The sequence below is a fragment of the Ranitomeya variabilis genome, chromosome 5 (assembly GCF_051348905.1).
Source record: "Ranitomeya variabilis isolate aRanVar5 chromosome 5, aRanVar5.hap1, whole genome shotgun sequence".
Lineage (NCBI taxonomy): Eukaryota > Metazoa > Chordata > Amphibia > Anura > Dendrobatidae > Ranitomeya > Ranitomeya variabilis.
Window position 1 is genome coordinate 437878400 of NC_135236.1, and position 19894 is coordinate 437898293.

Here is a 19894-nt window from a genome sequence, read left to right on the forward strand (position 1 = left end):
GCACATGGACCCTACATTTTATTCTATTTTTTTTTTCTGTTTGAAGTATGATCTTACTATCCATTTGGTCTATCCCTTTACCACTAAATTCTTGAAACAGTTTTGTTTAGTAGTTGTCACTACTAGAAAAGTCTCCTATGAGACCTCATTGCTCTGCTGAGCGAATGAGAAGACTCAGAAAGAACAGGCATACAGGTGGCAAATTATATGCATGACCTGCTCTTTGTTCAGTGCTTGAGTCCAAATTGATTCTTCTAGCTCAGTATTTTTAAGGGATGGTAAAGATGTCAAGCTCCTGAATATTTTAGCACCTCACATGCACCTTTTTTGGAGGGGTTGCTGGAAGAATATAGTATTACACAAGAATGATTGCTTATCCAATACATACATACGTAAGTCCTCTACAGTGGGGTGTGCACTTCTTCACAGGTCATTACTAGCTAATAAAATAGTTCAAAGAGAGGACTCTCCTTTATGTAGTTCCTATGCCATAGAGCAAATTGATAAGAATTGTTCACTTGTTCACATATCAATTTGGAATATAATGATAATTGCATCTATAGCCAAATAAAAGAAGCCCTCCTATGAAGATTTTTTAATAAAATGTGTGTTTATGTGCAAGTAGTGTAGTGTGAGTGTATTAATATACTCCTCTACCGGTGCCTATTCTGGTATCCAGCGCCGCTCTTTTTATCTTCTCAGTGACGTCACCGCTCTTCATACTGTCCAGGTCGCTCTATCCTGTGTGTGAGAGCCGGGGTTCTCTTTAAAGCCCATGGAGCCTCTTTTTGATGCCCCCCAGGCTTACATTGTAAACGCCACTTCTGGATCACACAGAGCACAGCGTGATCTTGAGAGTATAGCGGTGACGTCACTGAGAAGAGTAGAACGGCTCAAGACCCTAGAAAAGAAAGCAATAGGTGAGTATATTATCACTGACACTACAGTACATGCACATACAGTGGGGGAAATAAGTATTTGATCCCTTGCTGATTTTGTAAGTTTGCCCACTGACAAAGACATGAACAGTCTATAATTTTAAGGGTAGGTTCATTTTAACATGGAGCGATAGAATATCAAAAATAAAATCCAGAAAATCACATTGTGTAAATTATATAAATTTATTTGCATTTTGCAGCGAGAAATAGGCATTTGATCCCTCTGGCAAACAAGACTTAATACTTGGTGGCAAAACCCTTGCTGGCAAGCTCAGCAGTCAGACATTTTTGTAGTTCATAATGAGGCTTGCGCACATGTCAGGAGGAATTTTGGTCCTCTCCTCTTAGCAGTTCATCTCTAAATCATTAAGATTTTGAGGCTCCCTCCATAAGTTTTCTATGGGATTAAGGTCTGAAGACTAGCTCGGCCACTCCATGACTTTAATGTGCTTCTTTTTGAGCCACTCCTTTTTATTTATTTATTCAAATTTTTTTATATAGCGCAAACATATTCCGCAGCGCTTTACAGTTTGCACACATTATCATCGCTGTCCCCGATGGGGCTCACGATCTAAATTCCCTATCAGTATGTCTTTGGAATGTGGGAGGAAACTGGAGTACCGGGAGGAAACCCACGCAAATACGGGGAGAACATACAAACTCCTTGCAGATGTTGTCCTTGGTGGGATTTGATCTCAGGACTCCAGTGCTGCAAGGCTACAGTGCTATCCACTGAGCCACCATGCTGCCCAGTGTCCTTTGTTGCCTTGGCTGTATGTTTTGGGTCATTGTCTTCCTGGAAGACCCAGCCATGACCCATTTTTAATGTCCTGGTGGAGGGAAGGAGGTTGTCATTCAGGGCATACAGTACATGGCTCCATCCATTCTCCCATTGATGCGGTGAGGTAGTCCTGTGCCCTTAGCAGAGAAACACCCCCAAAGTATGTTTCCACCTCCATGTTTGACAGTAGGGACGGTGTTCTTTGGGTCATAGGCAGTATTTCTCTTCCTCCAAACATGGCGAGTTGAGTTAATGCCAAAGAGATAAATTTTTGTCTCATCTGACCACAGCTCCTTCTCCCAATTACTCACAGAAACACCCAGGTGGCAAACTTCAGACAGGCCTGCAAATGTGCCTTCTTGAGCAGGGAGACCTTACGGGCATTTTACGATAGCGTAATGTGTTACCAATGGTTTTCTTGGTGACTGTGGTCCCAGCTGCCTTGAGATAATTAACAAGTTCCCCTGTGTAGTTTTAGGCTGATCTCTCACCTTCCTCAATATCAAGGATACCCCACGTGGTGAGATTTTGCATGGTGCCCCAGATCGATGTAGATTGACAATCATTTTGTATTTCTTCCATTTTCTCACTATAGCACCAACAGTTGTCTCCTTCTCACCCAGTGTCTGACTTATGGTTTTGTAGCCCATTCCAGCTTTGTGCAGGTCTATGATCTTGTACCTAAGTTATAAACGCGGGCACTACTAGTGGGAGGTGGTGCTCAAGTAAGGACCCAAGCCGTAATATATATAATAGTTGACTCGGCACACACCAAAGCGTAAATGTAGTGAAAGGGGGTTTATTAATGAGGTAAAGTACCACCACACTGGACAAGCGGTGGAACCGCGTCCATGGTCCGTATATACCAGCCCACCTTCACTGCGTGGTCTGCTCCCTCTTACCTTACTGGAGCCATTCACAGCAACAGGGACTGACTGTCTATTCTGTGACCCGGGGGTACCCGCTTCACTGTTTATGTGAGGTACATTGATGAAGGTCTAGTGATTAGACCGAAACGTCACTGTATGTACTTTACTTCATTAATAAACCCCCTTTCACTACATTTACGCTTTGGTGTGTGCCGAGTCAACTATTATATGATCTTGTACCTGACATCCTTATAAAGCTGTTTGGTCTTGTCCATGTTGTAGAGGTTAGAGTCTGACTGATTAATTGAGTCTGTGGACAGGAGTCTTTTATAAAGTTGACTATGTAAGACGGCTGTCTTTAATGCAGGTAACAAGTTGATTAGGAGCGTCTAACTGGTCTGTAGGAGCCAGAGCTCTTATGATTGGTAGGGAATCAAATAGTTATTTCTCATTGCAAAATGCAAATACATTTATATAATTTATGCAATGTGAGTTTCTGGATTTTATTTTTGATTTTCTATCTCTCAATGTTAAAATGAATCTACACTTAAAATTATGGACTGTTCATGTCTTTGTCAGTGGGCAAACTTACAAAATAAGCAAGGGATCAAATACTTATTTCTCCCACTGTATACACAGATTTAATTAAAAAAAAATTCATGGGAGGTCTTTAAGAGACACAATGATCCAGAAACTCCTGTGGTAGCTTGAAGTTCCTGGGCTCCAATGTAAAATTTGTACCAACTCCTTCACACCTACTACAGAATACTGGTGCCATCTTATATGGCATAAGGACACTTAGGCCTACAACACCAGTGCCTGGGTGTGATGTTTACCCCTGCTCCTTGTTTAGCTCCACATTTCTGCTAATTACATATAATCTAAGATGGAAATATAAAGCACAGGACAAGATACAAGTAGACACCAAGAAGCCTAATGGGAAATGCTCAGCTGCTGTAAACCATAGGGTGTGGGTTCAGTTCCCACAGAAACCTTCTAAGAGCAGTGTAAATGTTTGTTTTCTTAGTGATTACCAACAAGGGTTTGGAAACATATATGTGTGATTCATTCTTGATATTCAAATAGTGGTGTTGGTGTCTTTAGGATGCTGGTATTTAGAGACATTCCTTATCAACACAGAATAGAGTGCAATTGCAATCCACTTGTAATTTAAGATGAGAAAATGCCATTAACTATTTTTATAGCATGCTGCTGTGTATGTAATATATCTGGCGAATACCACAGCTGATATGGATATTCAAAAGTGTTGAGAAGTGCCAATCGCTCCTTTAAAATAACCAGTAAAGCATTTTCTTGTTGAGGGTATGTGCACACGATGTTAGATGCTGGCATATCTGTTAAGTTTTTCAAGTAGAAGATGCTTCAGAAAAATGTTTTTTTTTGTGTGTATTTGCATTCATTTTCTTTAGGCTTTTTGTATATACAAAATACTGTGAGCCTGCCAAGCAAAAGCCACTTGAACAATGGTCAGGTCACGTTCTTTTAACTGCTTCACAGCTTAGGAAGCCTAAGGAGTTAAAAGAAACTCCAAGGACTGAACATATACACAGCAAGTCATTTTTACACTCCAATGCATATGTTCATTCTCTTTTATGTTTATTTAGTGCTTTTTCAGGCAGGTTACAGAGCCTATTCATCTGAAAAAGACATTGTGTGCTCATACTCTTATTCTTTCAACTACCATACACAGTAGTGTGAAAAAGTGTTTGCCCCCTTTCTGATTTCCTATTATTTTGCATGTTTGTCGCACTTAAATATTTTAGATCACCAGACAAATTTAAATATTAGACAAAGATAACACAAGTAAGCACAAAATGCAGTTATAAAATGAAGGTCTTTATTATTAAGCGAAAAAGAAATCCAAACCTACAGGGCCTGTGTGAAAAAGTGATTAAACCTAATAACTAGTTGGGCCACCCTTAGCAGCAACAACTGTGTTCAAGTGTTTGTGATAACTGACAATGAGTCTTTTACAACGCTATGAAAGAATCTCAACAAATTAAGGTCAGGACTTTGAATAGGCCACTCCAAAGTCTTAATTTGAGATATAATTGTATACTACTACGTCTGTGTGATATAGCCCAATAGTTAATAGTACCTTCCCCTCAACGTAGCTCGTGCCCACAATGACATACAGTGTCAGTGATCTTAGTTTCAGGGGATCAGTAGTCAAAGAGTGTCCCCTGATCCAACGCAGGGAGACTAGCTGAGCTCAGTTGCACTGGTCCCTCGGTGCAGCCACAAACCGACACTTTTCAAATGAGACTTAGGGTACTGTCACACAGTGGCACTTTTGTCGCTACGACGGTACGATCCGTGATGTTCCATACTATATCGCTGTGTCTGACACGCAGCAGCGATCAGGGACCCTGCTGAGAATTGTACGTCGTAGCAGATCGTTTGGAACTTTCTTTCGTCGCTGGATCTCCCGCTGTCATCGTTGGATCGGTGTGTGTGACACCGATCCAACGATGCGTTCGCTTGTAACCAGGGTAAACATCGGGTTACTAAGCGCAGGGCCGCGCTTAGTAACCCGATGTTTACCCTGGTTACCATCGTAAAAGTAAAAAAAAAAAAACAGTACATACTCACATTCCGGTGTCCGTCAGGTCCTTTGCAGTCTGCTTCCCGCTCTGACTGACTGCCGGCCGGAATGTAAGAGCAGAGCACAGCGGTGACGTCACCGCTGTGATCTGCTTTCACTTTATGGCGGCACTCAGTCAGAGCGGGAAGCAGACGGCTAGGGACCTGACGGACACCGGAATGTGAGTATGTACGTTTTTTATTTTTTACTTTAACGATGGTAACCAGGGTAAACATCGGGTTACTAAGCGCGGCCCTGCGCTTAGTAACCCGATGTTTACCCTGGTTACCCGGGGCCTTCGGCATCGTTGGTCGCTGGAGAGCGGTCTGTGTGACAGCTCTCCAGCGACCACACAACGACTTTCCAACGATCACGGCCAGGTCGTATCGCTGGTCGTGATCGTTGGAAAGTTGCAGAGTGTGACAGTACCCTTAGTCCTTCTTCCTCAGGATATCTGAGGAAGAAGGACAGCATCTCCTTTGAAACATGTTGGTTTGGGTGCGGCTACAGTATGTGAACTCAACTTCCCAAAGATGTGATAAACCACAGTTAATTTATGTTTTAAGTGAGTGGGTAGTAATCACTTTTTCACAAGATACTGTAGGCTTTGATTTTTTTTCCTTTAATAATAAAGACCTATATTTAAAAACTGCATGTTGTGTTTACTTTGTCTAACATTTACATTTGTTTGGTGATCTGAAACATTTAACCCCTTAGTGACAGAGCCAATTTGGTACTTAATGACCGAGCCAATTTTTACAATTCTGACCACTGTCACTTTATGAGGTTATAACTCTGGAACGCTTTAACAGATCCCACTGATTCTGAGAATGTTTTTTCGTGACATATTATACCTCATGTTAGTGGTAACATTTCTTCGATATTACTTGCGATTATTTATGAAAAAAATGGAAAAATGGCAAAAATTTTAAAAATTTAGCAATTTTCAAACTTTGTATTTTTATGCCCTTAAATTAGAGAGATATGTCACAAAAAATAGTTAATAAATAACATTTCCCACATATCTACTTTACATCAGCACAATTTTGGAAACAATTTTTATTTTGTTAGGGAGTTATAAGGGTTAAAAGTTGACCAGCAATTTCTCATTTCTACAACCATTTTTTTTAGGGACCACATCACATTTGAAGTGATTTTGAGGGGTCTATATGATAGAAAATAACCAAGTGTGACACCATTCTAAAAACTGCACCCCTCAAGGTACTCAGAACCACATTCAAGAAGTTTATTAACCCTTTACGTGCTTCACAGGAACTGAAACAATGTGGAAGGAAAAAATGAACATTTAACTTTTTTTGCAAACATTTTTTTTCAGAACCATTTTTTTTTATTTCACAAGTGTAAAAACAGAAATTTAACCATAAATTTTGTTGTGCAATTTCTCCTGAATACGCTGATACCCCATATGTGGAGGTAAACCACTGTTTGGGCGCACCGCAGAGCTTGGAAGTGAAGGAGCGCCGTTTTACTTTTTCAATGCAGAATTGGCTGGAATTGAGATCGGATACCATGTCACGTTTAGAGAGCCCCTGATGTGCCTAAACAGTGGAAACACTCCACGAGTGACACGATTTTGGAAACTAGACCCCTTAAGGAACTTAACTAGATGTGTGGTGAGCACTTTGAGCCCCCAAGTGTTTCACAGAATTTTATAAAGTAGAGCCGTGAAAATAAAAAATCGCATTTGTTTACACAAAAATGATATTTTCGCCCACAAATTCTTATTTTCACAAGGGTAACAGGAGAAATTAGACCACAAAAGTTGTTGTGCAATTTCTCCTGAGTAAGTTGATACCCCATATGTGGGGGTAAACCACTGTTTGGGTGCACCGCAGAGCTTGGAAGAGAAGGAGTGCCGTTTTACTTTTTCAATGTAGAATTGGCTGGAATTGAGATCGGACGCCATGCCGCGTTTGGAGAGCCCGTGATGTGCCTAAACAGTGGAAACCCCCCACAAGTGACACCATATTGGAAACTAGACCCCTTAAGGAACTTATCTAGATGTGTGGTGAGCACTTTAAACCCCCAGGTGCTTCACGGACGTTTATAACGTAGAGCCGTGAAAATAAAAAATCATTTTTTTTCCCTCACAAATGATTTTTTAGCCTGCAATTTTTTATTTTCTCAAGGGTAACAGGAGATATTGGACCCCAAAATCTGTTGACCAGTTTGTCCTGAGTACGCTGATACCCCATATGTGGGGGGGCACTGTTTGGGCACCCATCGGGGCTCAGAAGGGAAGAGCGCCACTTGGAATGCAGACTTTGATGGGATGGTCTGCGGGCATCATGTTGCATTTGCAGAGCTCCTGATGTACCTAAACAGTAGGATCCCCCCCACAAGTGACCCCATTTTGGAAACTAGACCCCCCAAAGAGCTTATCTAGATGTGTGGTGAGCACTATGAACCCCCAACTGCTTCACAGAAGTTTAAAATGTAGAGCCATGAAAATAAAAAAAATCATATTTTTTTCACAAAAATGATCTTTTCACCCCCAAATTTTTACTTTCACAAGGGTAACAGGAGAAATTGGACCCCAAAAGTTGTTGTGCAATTTCTCCTGAGTAAGTTGATACCCCATATGTGGGGGTAAACCACTGTTTGGGCGCACCGCAGAGCTTGGAAGAGAAGGAGTGCCGTTTTACTTTTTCAATGTAGAATTGGCTGGAATTGAGATCGGACGCCATGCCGCGTTTGGAGAGCCCGTATTGTGCCTAAACAGTGGAAACCCCCCACAAGTGACACCATATTGGAAACTAGACCCCTTAAGGAACTTATCTAGATGTGTGGTGAGCACTTTAAACCCCCAGGTGCTTCACGGAAGTTTATAACATAGAGCCGTGAAAATAAAAAATCCTTTTTTTTTTCCTCACAAATGATTTTTTAGCCTGCAATTTTTTATTTTCTCATGGGTAACAGGAGACATTGGACCCCAAAATCTGTTGACCAGTTTGTCCTGAGTACGCTGATACCCCATATGTGGGGGGGCACTGTTTGGGCACCACACGGGGCTCAGAAGGGAGGAGCGCCACTTGGAATGCAGACTTTGATGGGATGGTCTGCGGGCATCATGTTGCATTTGCAGAGCTCCTGATGTACCTAAACAGTAGGAACCCCCCCACAAGTGACCCCATTTTGGAAACTAGACCCCCCCCAAAGAGCTTATCTAGATGTGTGGTGAGCACTATGAACCCCCTACTGCTTCACAGAAGTTTAAAATGTAGAGCCATGAAAATAAAAAAAATCATATTTTTTCCACAAAAATGATCTTTTCACCCCCAAATTTTTACTTTCACAAGGGTAACAGAAGAAATTGGACCGCAAAATGTATTGTGTAATTTATGCTGAGTAGGCTGATACCCCATATGTGGGGGTAAACCACTGAGCGCATGGCAGAGCTCGGAAGGGAAGGAGTGCCGTTTTGGAATGCAGACTTTGATAGAATGGTCTGCAGGCATTATGTTGTGTTTGCAGAGCTCCCGATGTACCTAAACAGTAGAAACCCCCCACAAGTGACCCCATTTTGGAAACTAGACCCCCTAAGGAACTTATCTAGATGTGTGGTGAGAACTTTGAATGCCCAAGTGCTTCACATAAGTTTATAATGCAGAGTCGTGAAAATAAAAAATATTTTTTTTCCACAAAAAAGATTTTTTAGCCACCAAATTTTTATTTTCACAAGGGTAACAAGAGAAATTGGACCCCAAAAGTTGTTGCACAATTTGTCCTGAGTACACTGATACCCTGTGTGTGGTGGGACCACTGTTTGGGTGCATGGCAGAGCTCGGAAGGGAAGGAGCGCCGTTTTGGAATGCAGACTTTGATAGAATGGTCTGCGGGCGTTATGTTGCGTTTCACATTCCAAACAAGAAAAAAGCATAACCGGCACTGAAACAGCTGTATACAAGTGAAAATACTACAACTGTGTTCCACTTAGACTGGACGAGCTCAGTTTCCAATTGAGACAACGGTGGTGCTCTGCATTGTGAGATGCATAATCCAATGGCATAAAAAAGAGAGAGAAAAATGCAGCACTCACCCACAATCTTAATCAAACTGTGTCCTTTATTTAGCATAACAAGCCATAATGGACATAACGCGGCATCGGCAGGAGTGTAGTAGGGAGCGGGAGCGTGCAGAGAGCGGACAAGAGCCCCCGGTCTACCTAAACAGTAGAAACCCCCCACAAGTGACCCCATTTTGGAAACTAGACCCCCCAAGGAACTTCTTTAGATGTGTTGTGAGAACGTTGAATGCCCAAGTGCTTCACAGAAGTTTATAATGCAGAGTTGTGAAAATAATAATAAAAAAATTTTCCACAAAAAAGATTTTTTAGCCCTCAAATTTTTATTTTCACAAGGGTAGCAAGAGAAATTGGACCACAAAAGTTGTTGTCCAATTTGTACTGAGTACACTGATACCCCATGTGTGGGGGGACCACTGTTTGGGCAAGGAGGGAAGGAGCGCCATTTTGAATGCAGACTTTTATAGAATGGTCTGCGGGCATTATGTTGCGTTTGCAGGGCCCCCGATGTACCTAAACAGTAGAAACCCCCCACAAGTGACCCCATTTTGGAAACTAGAACCCCCCAAGGAACATACCTAGATGTGTTGTGAGAACATTGAATGCCCAAGTGCTTCACAGAAGTTTATAATGCAGTTGTGAAAAAAAAACCATTTCCACAAAAAAGATTTTTTAGCCCCCAAATTTTTATTTTCACAAGGGTAACAAGAGAACTTGTACGCCAAAAGTTGTTGTCCAATTTGTCCTGAGTACACTGATACCCCATGTGTGGGGGGACCACTGTTTGGGCGCATGGCAGAGCTCGGAAGGGAAGGAGCGCCATTTTGAATGCAGACTTTTATAGAATGGTCTGCGGGCATTATGTTGCGTTTGCAGGGCCCCCGATGTACCTAAACAGTAGAAACCCCCCACAAGTGACACCATTTTGGAAACTAGACCCCCCAAGGAAATTATCTAGATGTGTGGTGAGAACTTTGAATGCCCAAATGCTTCACAGAAGTTTATAATGCAGAGTCGTGAAAATATTTTTTTTCCACAAAAAAGATTTTTTAGCCCCCAGGTTTTTAGTTTCACAAGGTAACAGGAGAAATTGGACCCCAAAAGTTGTTTTCCATTTTATCCCGAGTACGCTGATGCCCCATATGTGGGGGTAAACCACTGTTTGAGCACACGGCAGAGCTCAGAAGGGAGGGAGCACCATTTGACTTCTTGAGCGCAAAATTGGCTGTGGCGTTTAGAGACCCCCTGATGTACCTAAACAGTGGAAACCCCCCAATTCTAACTTCAACCCTAACCCCAACACACCCCCAACCCTAATCCCAACCCGATCCATAATCCTAATCACAACCCTAACGATTACCACAACCCTAAACCCAAAACAACCATAACCCTAATCAGAACCCTAAATCCAACACACCCCTAATCCTAATCTCAACCCTAACCTCAAACCTAACCCTAATCCCAATACACCCCTAACCCTAATCCCAATCCTAACCTTAACCCTAATCCCAAACCTAACCCTAATCCCAAACGTAACCCTAATGCCAAACCTAATCCAAACCCTAACCCTAATCCCAACTTTAACTTTAGCCCCAACTCTAACCCTAACTTTAGCCCCAACCCTAACCCTAAATTTAGCCCCAACCCTAACCCTAACTTTAGCCCCAACCCTAACCCTAACCCTAAATTTAGCCCCAACCCTAACCCTAAATTTAGCCCCAACCCTAACCCTAACCCTAAATTTAGCCCCAACCCTAACCCTAACTTTAGCCCCAACCCTAACCCTAAATTTAGCCCCAACCCTAACCCTAACTTAAGCCCCAACCCTAACCCTAAATTTAGCCCCAACCCTAATCCTAACCCTAACTTTAGCCCCAACCCTAACCCTAAATTTAGCCCCAAATCCTCTAGCTGCCGCCTGGCAGATCATGGCGGGCGCACTGCGCATGCGCCCGCCATTTTCTTACCGGAGGAAGAAGCCGGCAGCCAGGAGGGGACACAGGAGGACCCAGGGACACCGGTAAGTATAACAGGGTCCCCGAATCCCCCTATTACTCTGTCCTCTGATGTGCGATCACATCAGAAGACAGAGAATTACACATCCCTTTTTTTTGCGGTCGCCGGTAAACAGTTAATTACCGGCGATAGCAAAACAGAGGTTGGTAAAAACCGACCCCGATCATGTTCTTTGGGGTCTCGGCTACCCCCGGCAGCCGAGACCCCAAAGATCTTCCGGGTGCCGGCCGGCATGCGCAGTGCGCCCGCCAGTTTTTGGCCGGAACAACATGGCGGCGCCCATCGGGAGCCACGAAGAGCACCGGGGGAGACAGGTGAGTATCGGGGGGTGGTCGGGGACCCCATTTCTCTGTCCTCTGATGTGCGATCACATCGGAGGACAGAGAAATTAAATGGGAAATCGCTTTTTTGGGGTTTTTTTGCGACCGCCGGTAAACGGTTAATTACCGGCGATCGCAACCTGGGGGTCGGTAAAAAACCCCTGAATCATGTTCGCTGGGGGGCGCTATTCACTCTGGAGGGCGCTATTCACTTTTTCCACAGCGCCGTTAATTAACAGCGCTGTGGTTTAAGTACCCTTAACTGCCGCCGTTAAAAGGCATATCGGCAGTCGTTAAGGGGTTAAGTGCGACAAACATGCAAAAGAATAAGAAATCAAGAAGGGGGCAAACACTTTTTCATTCCACTGTATTTGTCGGATTTTACTTTATCTATATTGTGATGCCTTCATGCTGAGAATAGATGTGGAAATGTACTATTCCAGAAACATGTATCCGTACATCATATGTTGATTATGGATCTCCCAATTATGAGTGCAAGGAGAGCAGAGTCTCCAAGTGTGTGCACAATCTCCTTGTATAAAACAGTCACAGTGAGAAGAGTGCAGGAGTTGGGCTGCATGCATAGCGCTCGCACTGTGACTGCAGCATTTACACGCTTATATAGAAGGGAACATGATACAGTCGTGCTTATAATTGTCACAAATGGCTTGTCTCCTTTGCCCACAATGGCTCCAGGACCCTTACTTCTAGACAGAGTGATAGAGCAACAGTGACAGAGCTGTGCAAACACTTTTTATTTTGTTGTAGACAGCTTATCAAAAAATCACGGACAGGCAATCAAATGAACAATGACCCGAAGCATACTGCCAAAGTGGTAACAAAGTGGCTTAAGGATAACAAAGTCAGTGTTTTGGAGTGGCCATCACAAAGCCCTCATCTCAATCCTATTGAAAATTTATGGGCAAAGCTGAAAAGGTCAGTGCGAGCAAGGCGACCTACAAACCTGGATCAGTTCCACCAATCTTTTCAGGAGGAATGGGCCCAAATTCCGACCAACTATTGTGAGAAGCTTGTGGAAAGATATCCCAAATGTTTGACCCAATTCATTCAGTTTAAAGGCAATGGTACCAAATTCTAATGAAATGTATGTAAACTTTTGACTTTGCAGTAAGTAATCAAAATGCCTTAAAACCTTCTCTCTCATTATTCTGGCATTTGGCAAATATTAATAATTATGGTAATCCTAATTGACTTAAAACGGGAAAGGTTTATTCTGATTTCATGTCAGATCTTGAGAAAAACATGCCCATGTGTCTTTTTATATAGTGTATGTAAACTTCAACTAATAAAGTACTGTAGGGGAGATATGAGTCGCTGCGCTTAATGGAGTCAGTGATATAAAGCCAGAGTATTTTCCTCCGGCACACTAAAGTGTTGTGAGTAGTGTTGAGCAATACCTTCCGATATTTGAAAGTATCGGTATCGGATTGTATCGGCCGATATCCGAAAAATATCGGATATCGCCGATACAGATACCCGATACCAATACAAGTCAATGGGACACAAATATCGGAAGTGATCCTGGATGGTTCCCAGGATCTGAAGGAGAGGAAACTCTCCTTAAGGCCCTGGGATCCATATTCATGTGTAAAATAAAGAATAAAAATAAAAAATAGGGATATACTCACCCACGGACGCGCCCTGGTTGTAACCGCTGCAACCGGCAGCGGCAGCCTCCGTTCCTAAGAATGAGTGAGTGAAGGACCTTCGATGACGTCGCGGTCACGTGAGCGGTCACGTGAGCGGTTACGCGACCAATCACAATACCGCGACGTCATCGCAGGTCCTTCACTCGCTCATTCTTAGGAACGGAGGCTGCCGGTTGCAGCGGTTACAACCAGGGCGCGTCCGAGGGTGAGTATATCCCTATTTTTTATTTTTATTCTTTATTTTACACATGAATATGCATCCCGATCCCAATTCCCGATATCGCAAGAATATCGGAACTCGGTATCGGAATTCCGATACCGCAAATATCGGCCGATACCCGATACTTGCGGTATCGGAATGCTCAACACTAGTTGTGAGTCTTAAGTTAAAATTACATAAATGGGCTGGTTTTATGTGGACATCCATAGAGCAGGTAGGATGGGGTCCACCTGATCTCCACCTGCAGAGTCAGCACCACCGTGTGCCTTCAGGAGCTGTGTGATGTCACTGTCATGTGATCAGTCACATCAGTGAGGAGTCATATGGTCTGGGCTTAAATAGCTGAGTTCCAGAGGCAGTCAGGGTTGTTGAGTGTCTGGAGAGGAACCCTTCAGGGTTTGTGCTGTGGTTTAGGCCTGAACCGTGTGTCGTGTTAACCCTGAGCGGGCTGACCCCACTACTACAAGTACTGTACCTAGAGCTACCATTTTGTTTTGCAGTTTTGCCCAGTGGGCTGTGTTTATTTTGTGCCTAACCCTTGGTTTATGCTGTATTTAAGAAACCAAGTGCATCCTTCAAGCCGCAGTGTCCCCATGTCTAGCCCCATGTGCAGCCGAGTAAGCCATTCTACCACTATATATATTATATACATACATTATATATATATATATATATATATATATATATATACACTACTCAAAAAAATAAAGGGAACACTTAAACAACAGAATATAACTCCAAGTAAATCAAACTTCTGTGAAATCAAACTGTCCACTTAGGCTACTTTCACACTAGCGTCTTTGGCTGCACGTCGCAATGTGTCGTTAAGGAGAAAAAACGCATCCTGCAAAGTTATCTGCAGGATGCGTTTTTTCCCCATAGACTAACATTACCGATGCATTGCGACGTATTGCCACACGTCGCAACCGTCGTGCGACGGTTGCGTTGTGTTTTGGCGGACCGCCGCCACAAAAAAATGTTACGTTTTTTTGTGCGTCGAGTCTGCCATTTTCGACCGTGCATGCGCAGCTGAAACTCCACCCCCTCCTCCCCGGACCTTACAATGGGGCAGTGGAAGCGTCGTAAGACTGCTTCCGCTGCCCACGTCGGGCATTTTTTTCACAGTATGCGTCGGTACGACGCAGCGCGACGGCCCCGTACCGACGATAGTGTGAAAGCAGCCTTAGAAAGCAACACTGTTTGACAATCAATTTCACATGCTGTTGTGCAAATGAAATAGACAACATAGGGAAATTATTGCCAATTATCAAGACACACTCAATAAAGGAGTGGTTCTGCAGGTGGGGACCACAGACCACATCTCAGCACCAATGCTTTCCGTCTGATGTTTTTGGAACTTTTGAATGTTGGTTGTGCTTTCACACTTGTGGTAGCATGAGATGGACTCTACAACACACAAGTGGCTCAGGTAGTTCAGCTCATCCAGGATGGCACATCAATGCAAGCTGTGGCAAGAACATTTGCTATGTCTGTCAGTGTAGTGTCCAGAGGCTGGAGGCGCTTCCAGGAAACAGGCCAGTACACCAGGAGATGTGGAGGGGGCCGTAGGAGGGCAACAACCCAACAGCAGGACCGCTACCTCAGCCTTTGTGTAAGGAGGAACAGGAGGAGCATTGCAAGAGCCCGGCAAAATGACCTCCAGCAGGCCACAAATGTGCATGTGTCTGCAAAAATGGTTAGAAACTGACTCCATGAGGATGGTCTGAGTGCCCAACGTCCACACATGGGGGTTGTGCTCACAGCCCAACACTGTGCAGGATGCTTGGCATTTGCCACAGAACATCAGGATTGGCAGATTCGCCACTGGCGCCCTGTGCTTTTAACAGATGAAAGCAGGTTCACACTGAGTACATGTGACAGAGTCTGGAGACACTGTGGAGAGCGATCAGCTACCTGCAACATCCTTCAACATGACCGGTTTGGCAGTGGGTCAGTAATGGTGTGGGTTGGCATTTCTTTGTAGGGCTGCACAGCCCTACATGAGCTCGCCAGAGGTAGCCTGACTGCCATTAGGTAACGAGATAAGATCCTCAGATCCCTTGTGAGACCATATACTGGTGCGGTTGGCCCTGGGTTCCTCCTAATGCAGGACAATGCCAGACCTCAAGTGGCTGAAGTGTGTCAGCAGTTCCTGCAAGATGAAGGCATTGAAGCTATGGACTGGCCCGTCCGTTCCCCCGATTGAACACATCTGGGACATCATGTCTCGCACCATCCACCAACATCACGTTGCACCACAGACTGTCCTGGAGTTGGCAGATGCTTTAGTCCAGGTCTGGGAGGAAATACCTCAGGAGACCATCCACCGCCTCATCAGGAGCATGCCCAGGTGTTTTTGGGAGGTCATACAGGAACGTGGAGGCCACACACACTACTGAGCATAATTTCCTTGGCTTGAGGCATTTCCACTGAAGTTGGATCAGCCTGTAACTTCATTTTTCACTTTCATTTTGAGCATCATTCCAACTCCAGACCTCCGTGGGATATTAGTTGTGATTTACATTGATAATATTTAGGTTTTATTGTTCTCAACACATTCCACTATGTCATGAATAATGATTTACAACTGGAATATTTCATTCAGTGATATCTAGGATGTGGGATTTTAGTGCTCCCTTTATTTTTTGAGCAGTGAATGTATGTGTGTATATATACATATATATATATATATATATATATATATATATATATATAACATATATAGTGTGTATATGGATAATGTTTAAATCCTTACTACATGTGCTTGCTTAATTTGCTACACTTTTGGTTTGCTTATACCTGGTGAGCAGCAAGTATTAAAGTGAGCCTGTCAGCACATTTTTGCACATGGAAGTAGTGATATGAACGTTTATTCACAGACATCCCTGCACTTCCAGCTCCATTTCCATCTTGTAATTTAGATTTCTCATGATTGACACATCAATTCTCACCAAAAAAAGCTAACATTTTTATTTGGAAACTAGAACCTACACAGCCATTAGACTACCCTGCCTACATAAAAATGTGCTGACTGGTTCCTTTTAATAGTCCAGAATTTGAAAAATGTAGCTCCTTTCTTCAAATAATAGTGGCACACCTGTCCAGCATGTTTTATGTGTTATTGCAGTTCATTTCACTTCAATAGAACTGAGCTGTAATCTTAAGACAGATGAGGCGCTGATTATGGAACATAGCAGCTATGTTGTTCTAAACCTGGACCACTCTGTTAAAGGGAACCTGTCACCATGAAAATGCAGTCTAAACTGCAGGCACGATGTTATAGAGCAGGTAGAGCTGTGATGATTTAGGTCGGTTTCACATTAGCGTTTGCATGAGCTGCGGAGGGCTGCGGACTTCCTCCGTGAAGCCCCACCTCCGCCTCTAGATATGCCTACTTCTGCATGCGGCCGGCATGCGGTCTGCATACCTATCTTTAACATTAGGTACGAAGGTCATGCCGCTGTATGCGGATGCTTCCACATGTGTCGTTTTGACGATGCGGCGACCAGCGTAGGATGCAGCTTGTAGCAATTTTTTTTCCGCATCGTCAAAACGACGCATGCAGAAGCATCCGCATACTGCCGCACGACCTGCGTACCTAATGTTAAAGATAGGTACGCTGGCCGCATGCCGGCCGCATGCAGAAGTAGGCGGAGCTAGAGGTGGAGGTGCGGCCGAGGGCGGGACTTCACGGAGGAAGTCCGCAGCCCTCCGCAGCTCATGCAAACGCTAGTGTGAAACTAGCCTTATATATAGTTTTGTGAGAAAAGATTCAGTAAAACCCGTGTTCTCATAATTTAGTCTGCCTCTCTTTCTGGGATTTGGGTCCAGTGGGCGGTCTTTTCAGTGACTGACAGCTTTCTTTCTTTAAGTGTCCATACACAGAGCTGTCAATCACTAATAGAACTGCCTACTAGAGCCAAATCCCAGAAAAAGCAGAGGATTAAATAATGAAAACTCAGGTTAAACTGAATGTTTTCTCACAATATACAGTATATCAAGCTACGCAGCTGTAACAGTGATGGGAGCTGATGGATTGCTCCCCAACAGTCAAAGGTTAAATGAACAGTTACATAGTTATTAAGGTTGAAGGAAGACTTTAAGTCCATCTAGTTCAACCCATAGCCTAACCTAACATGCCCTAACATGTTGATCCAGGGGAAGGCAAAAAAAACCCATGTGGTAAGAGTAAGCTCCATCATGGGGAAAAAAATTCCTTCCCGACCCCACATACGGCAATCAGACTAGTTCCCTGGATCAACGCCTTATCAAGGAATCTAATATATATACCCTGTAATATTATACTTTTCCAGAAAGGTATCCAGTCCCCTCTTAAATTTAATTAATGAATCACTCATTACAACATCATATGGCAGAGAGTTCCATAGTCTCACTGCTCTTACAGTAAAGAATCCGCGTCTGTTATTATGCTTAAACCTTTTTTCCTCCAGACGTTGTGCTCAAAAGTTGACATTCCCCAGCAGAATTTTTGCTTTCTTGGCCTTTTTTCAGAAAATATGAATGATAACACCAAAACTTTTTTCCACTCATGGTTAGTGGTTGTATGAAGCCATTTACTGTCAAACTACTGTGTTTTTGCTTTTTTAAATCATAATGACAACCAAAACATCCAAATGACCCTGATCAAAAGTTCACATACCCTGGAAATTTTGGCCTGATAACATGTACAGAAGTTAACACAAATGGGTTTGAATAAAGTTAACATCTTCACCTGTGACCTGTTTGCTTGTAATCAGTGGGTGTGCATAAAAGCTGAGTGATTTTCTGAGATCCAGACAGACCCTTGCATCTTTTTTTTTTTTTTTTTTTTTTAATTTGTTTATTGATTGCAGGATAAATCATACACACATTTGCTGGTATTCATCATTATCCATTAATTACAGAAAATTACCATACATAGCCATGTCTAAAATATTATAAAGATAATAAACTGTGCATATTGATCATTAATGTCTTATTTTGAACCTTAACTACATTAACTTCTAATAAAACCTCTAAAACTAACATAGTGCCGCCTGCAGGAGAATTCTAAATAGATTCCACCCTGTGAGTAGATAGTGTCCGCATAATCGCACACCCTTTTCTTATGCATATATTGAGTTATTTCGACCTAAACAGTATGGCAGGAGGAGTTCCACCTTCCCCATATCTTCTCAAATTTGGCTGGACAGCCTCTATTTTGATACAACGTTCGCTCGTATGGAATAATCGAGTTCACTAAGTCAACCCATGCTCTAAGAGACGGACAAGAACCTCCCATCCATCGTAGTGCCAACACCTTTCGCGCGATAAACAGCGACTCCCTCAGAAAAATTCCCATGTGGTGATCCCAGGCCTCCGCCTCCCATACTCCAAACAAACATACCAGTGGCTCAAGTGGGACAGGGATCGACACCAAGGGTGTCAATAGTATCGTCACCTCTCTCCAATATTGAAAAACGACAGGACATTTCCATATCATATGGATAAAATCTGCATCATTGGAGTGACACCTCAAGCAGTCTGATGAATGAAAATGGCCCATTTTAAAAAGACGAGTCGGGGTCAAATAGGATTGATATATGATGTACAGTTGGGTCATCCTATTATTGATTGATGGGGAGACCTTAGTTGGAGATTCCAAGATTTCATCCCATTCTTCTCCCAGTGTATCTGGAAGAAGCCTCCCCCATTTTCCCTTAATTGAATCTATGGTAGATCCTTCGCCTATGGATAACAGATAGGTATATAAAGAGGAAAGAAGTCCCTGAGGACCCTGCGAATTAAGAATTCCAATTAACGGTAGAGTTGAAATAGCTCGACCTGTACCCATATTCCGCACATGTGATTGGAAAGCTGATCTTAATTGTAAGTAGCGGAAAAATTGAGACTTGGGTATGTTATGAGTATTTTGTAATTGTTCAAAGGAAACAAAAATTCCCTGATTATGTATATTACTCACTGTGAGGACACCATACGATATCCAAAATTCAGTAGACAGGTGGCCTAATAATCTTGGAAAATAACCATTATTCCACAGCGGCATTTCGGCTGCTATATCGACAAATTTTGTTACTTTTTTAATTTGCCTCCATATTGATCGTGCCAGCCGGAGCAAAGGCAGCAAACGAGGAACAGCAATTCTCTCCATCTCCAAAAAACCCAGCGGGCAATCGATTTTACCCTTGCATCTTTCATCCAGCCACTGACATTTCTGGATTATGAGTCATGGGGAAAGTGGATCTACAACGGATCTACGCAAAAAGGCAGTTGAACTGTATGAAACAGGAAAGAGATACAAAAAGATACCCAAGGAATTGATAATGCCAGTCAGCAGCATTCAAACTGTGATTAAGAAATGGAAAATCAGAGGCTCTGTAAAAAAAAAAAATAAATAAATAAAAACCAGTCAAGTAAACCAACAAAAATG

General features: G+C 43.0%; 1 protein-coding gene across 5 annotated transcripts in view; it reads left to right on the plus strand.

Moving 5' to 3' along the window:
* Positions 1-19894, plus strand: part of NAV3 (neuron navigator 3) — an 898866-nt gene that overhangs the window by 634553 nt on the left and 244419 nt on the right. The gene's annotated exons all lie outside the window — the stretch shown is intronic.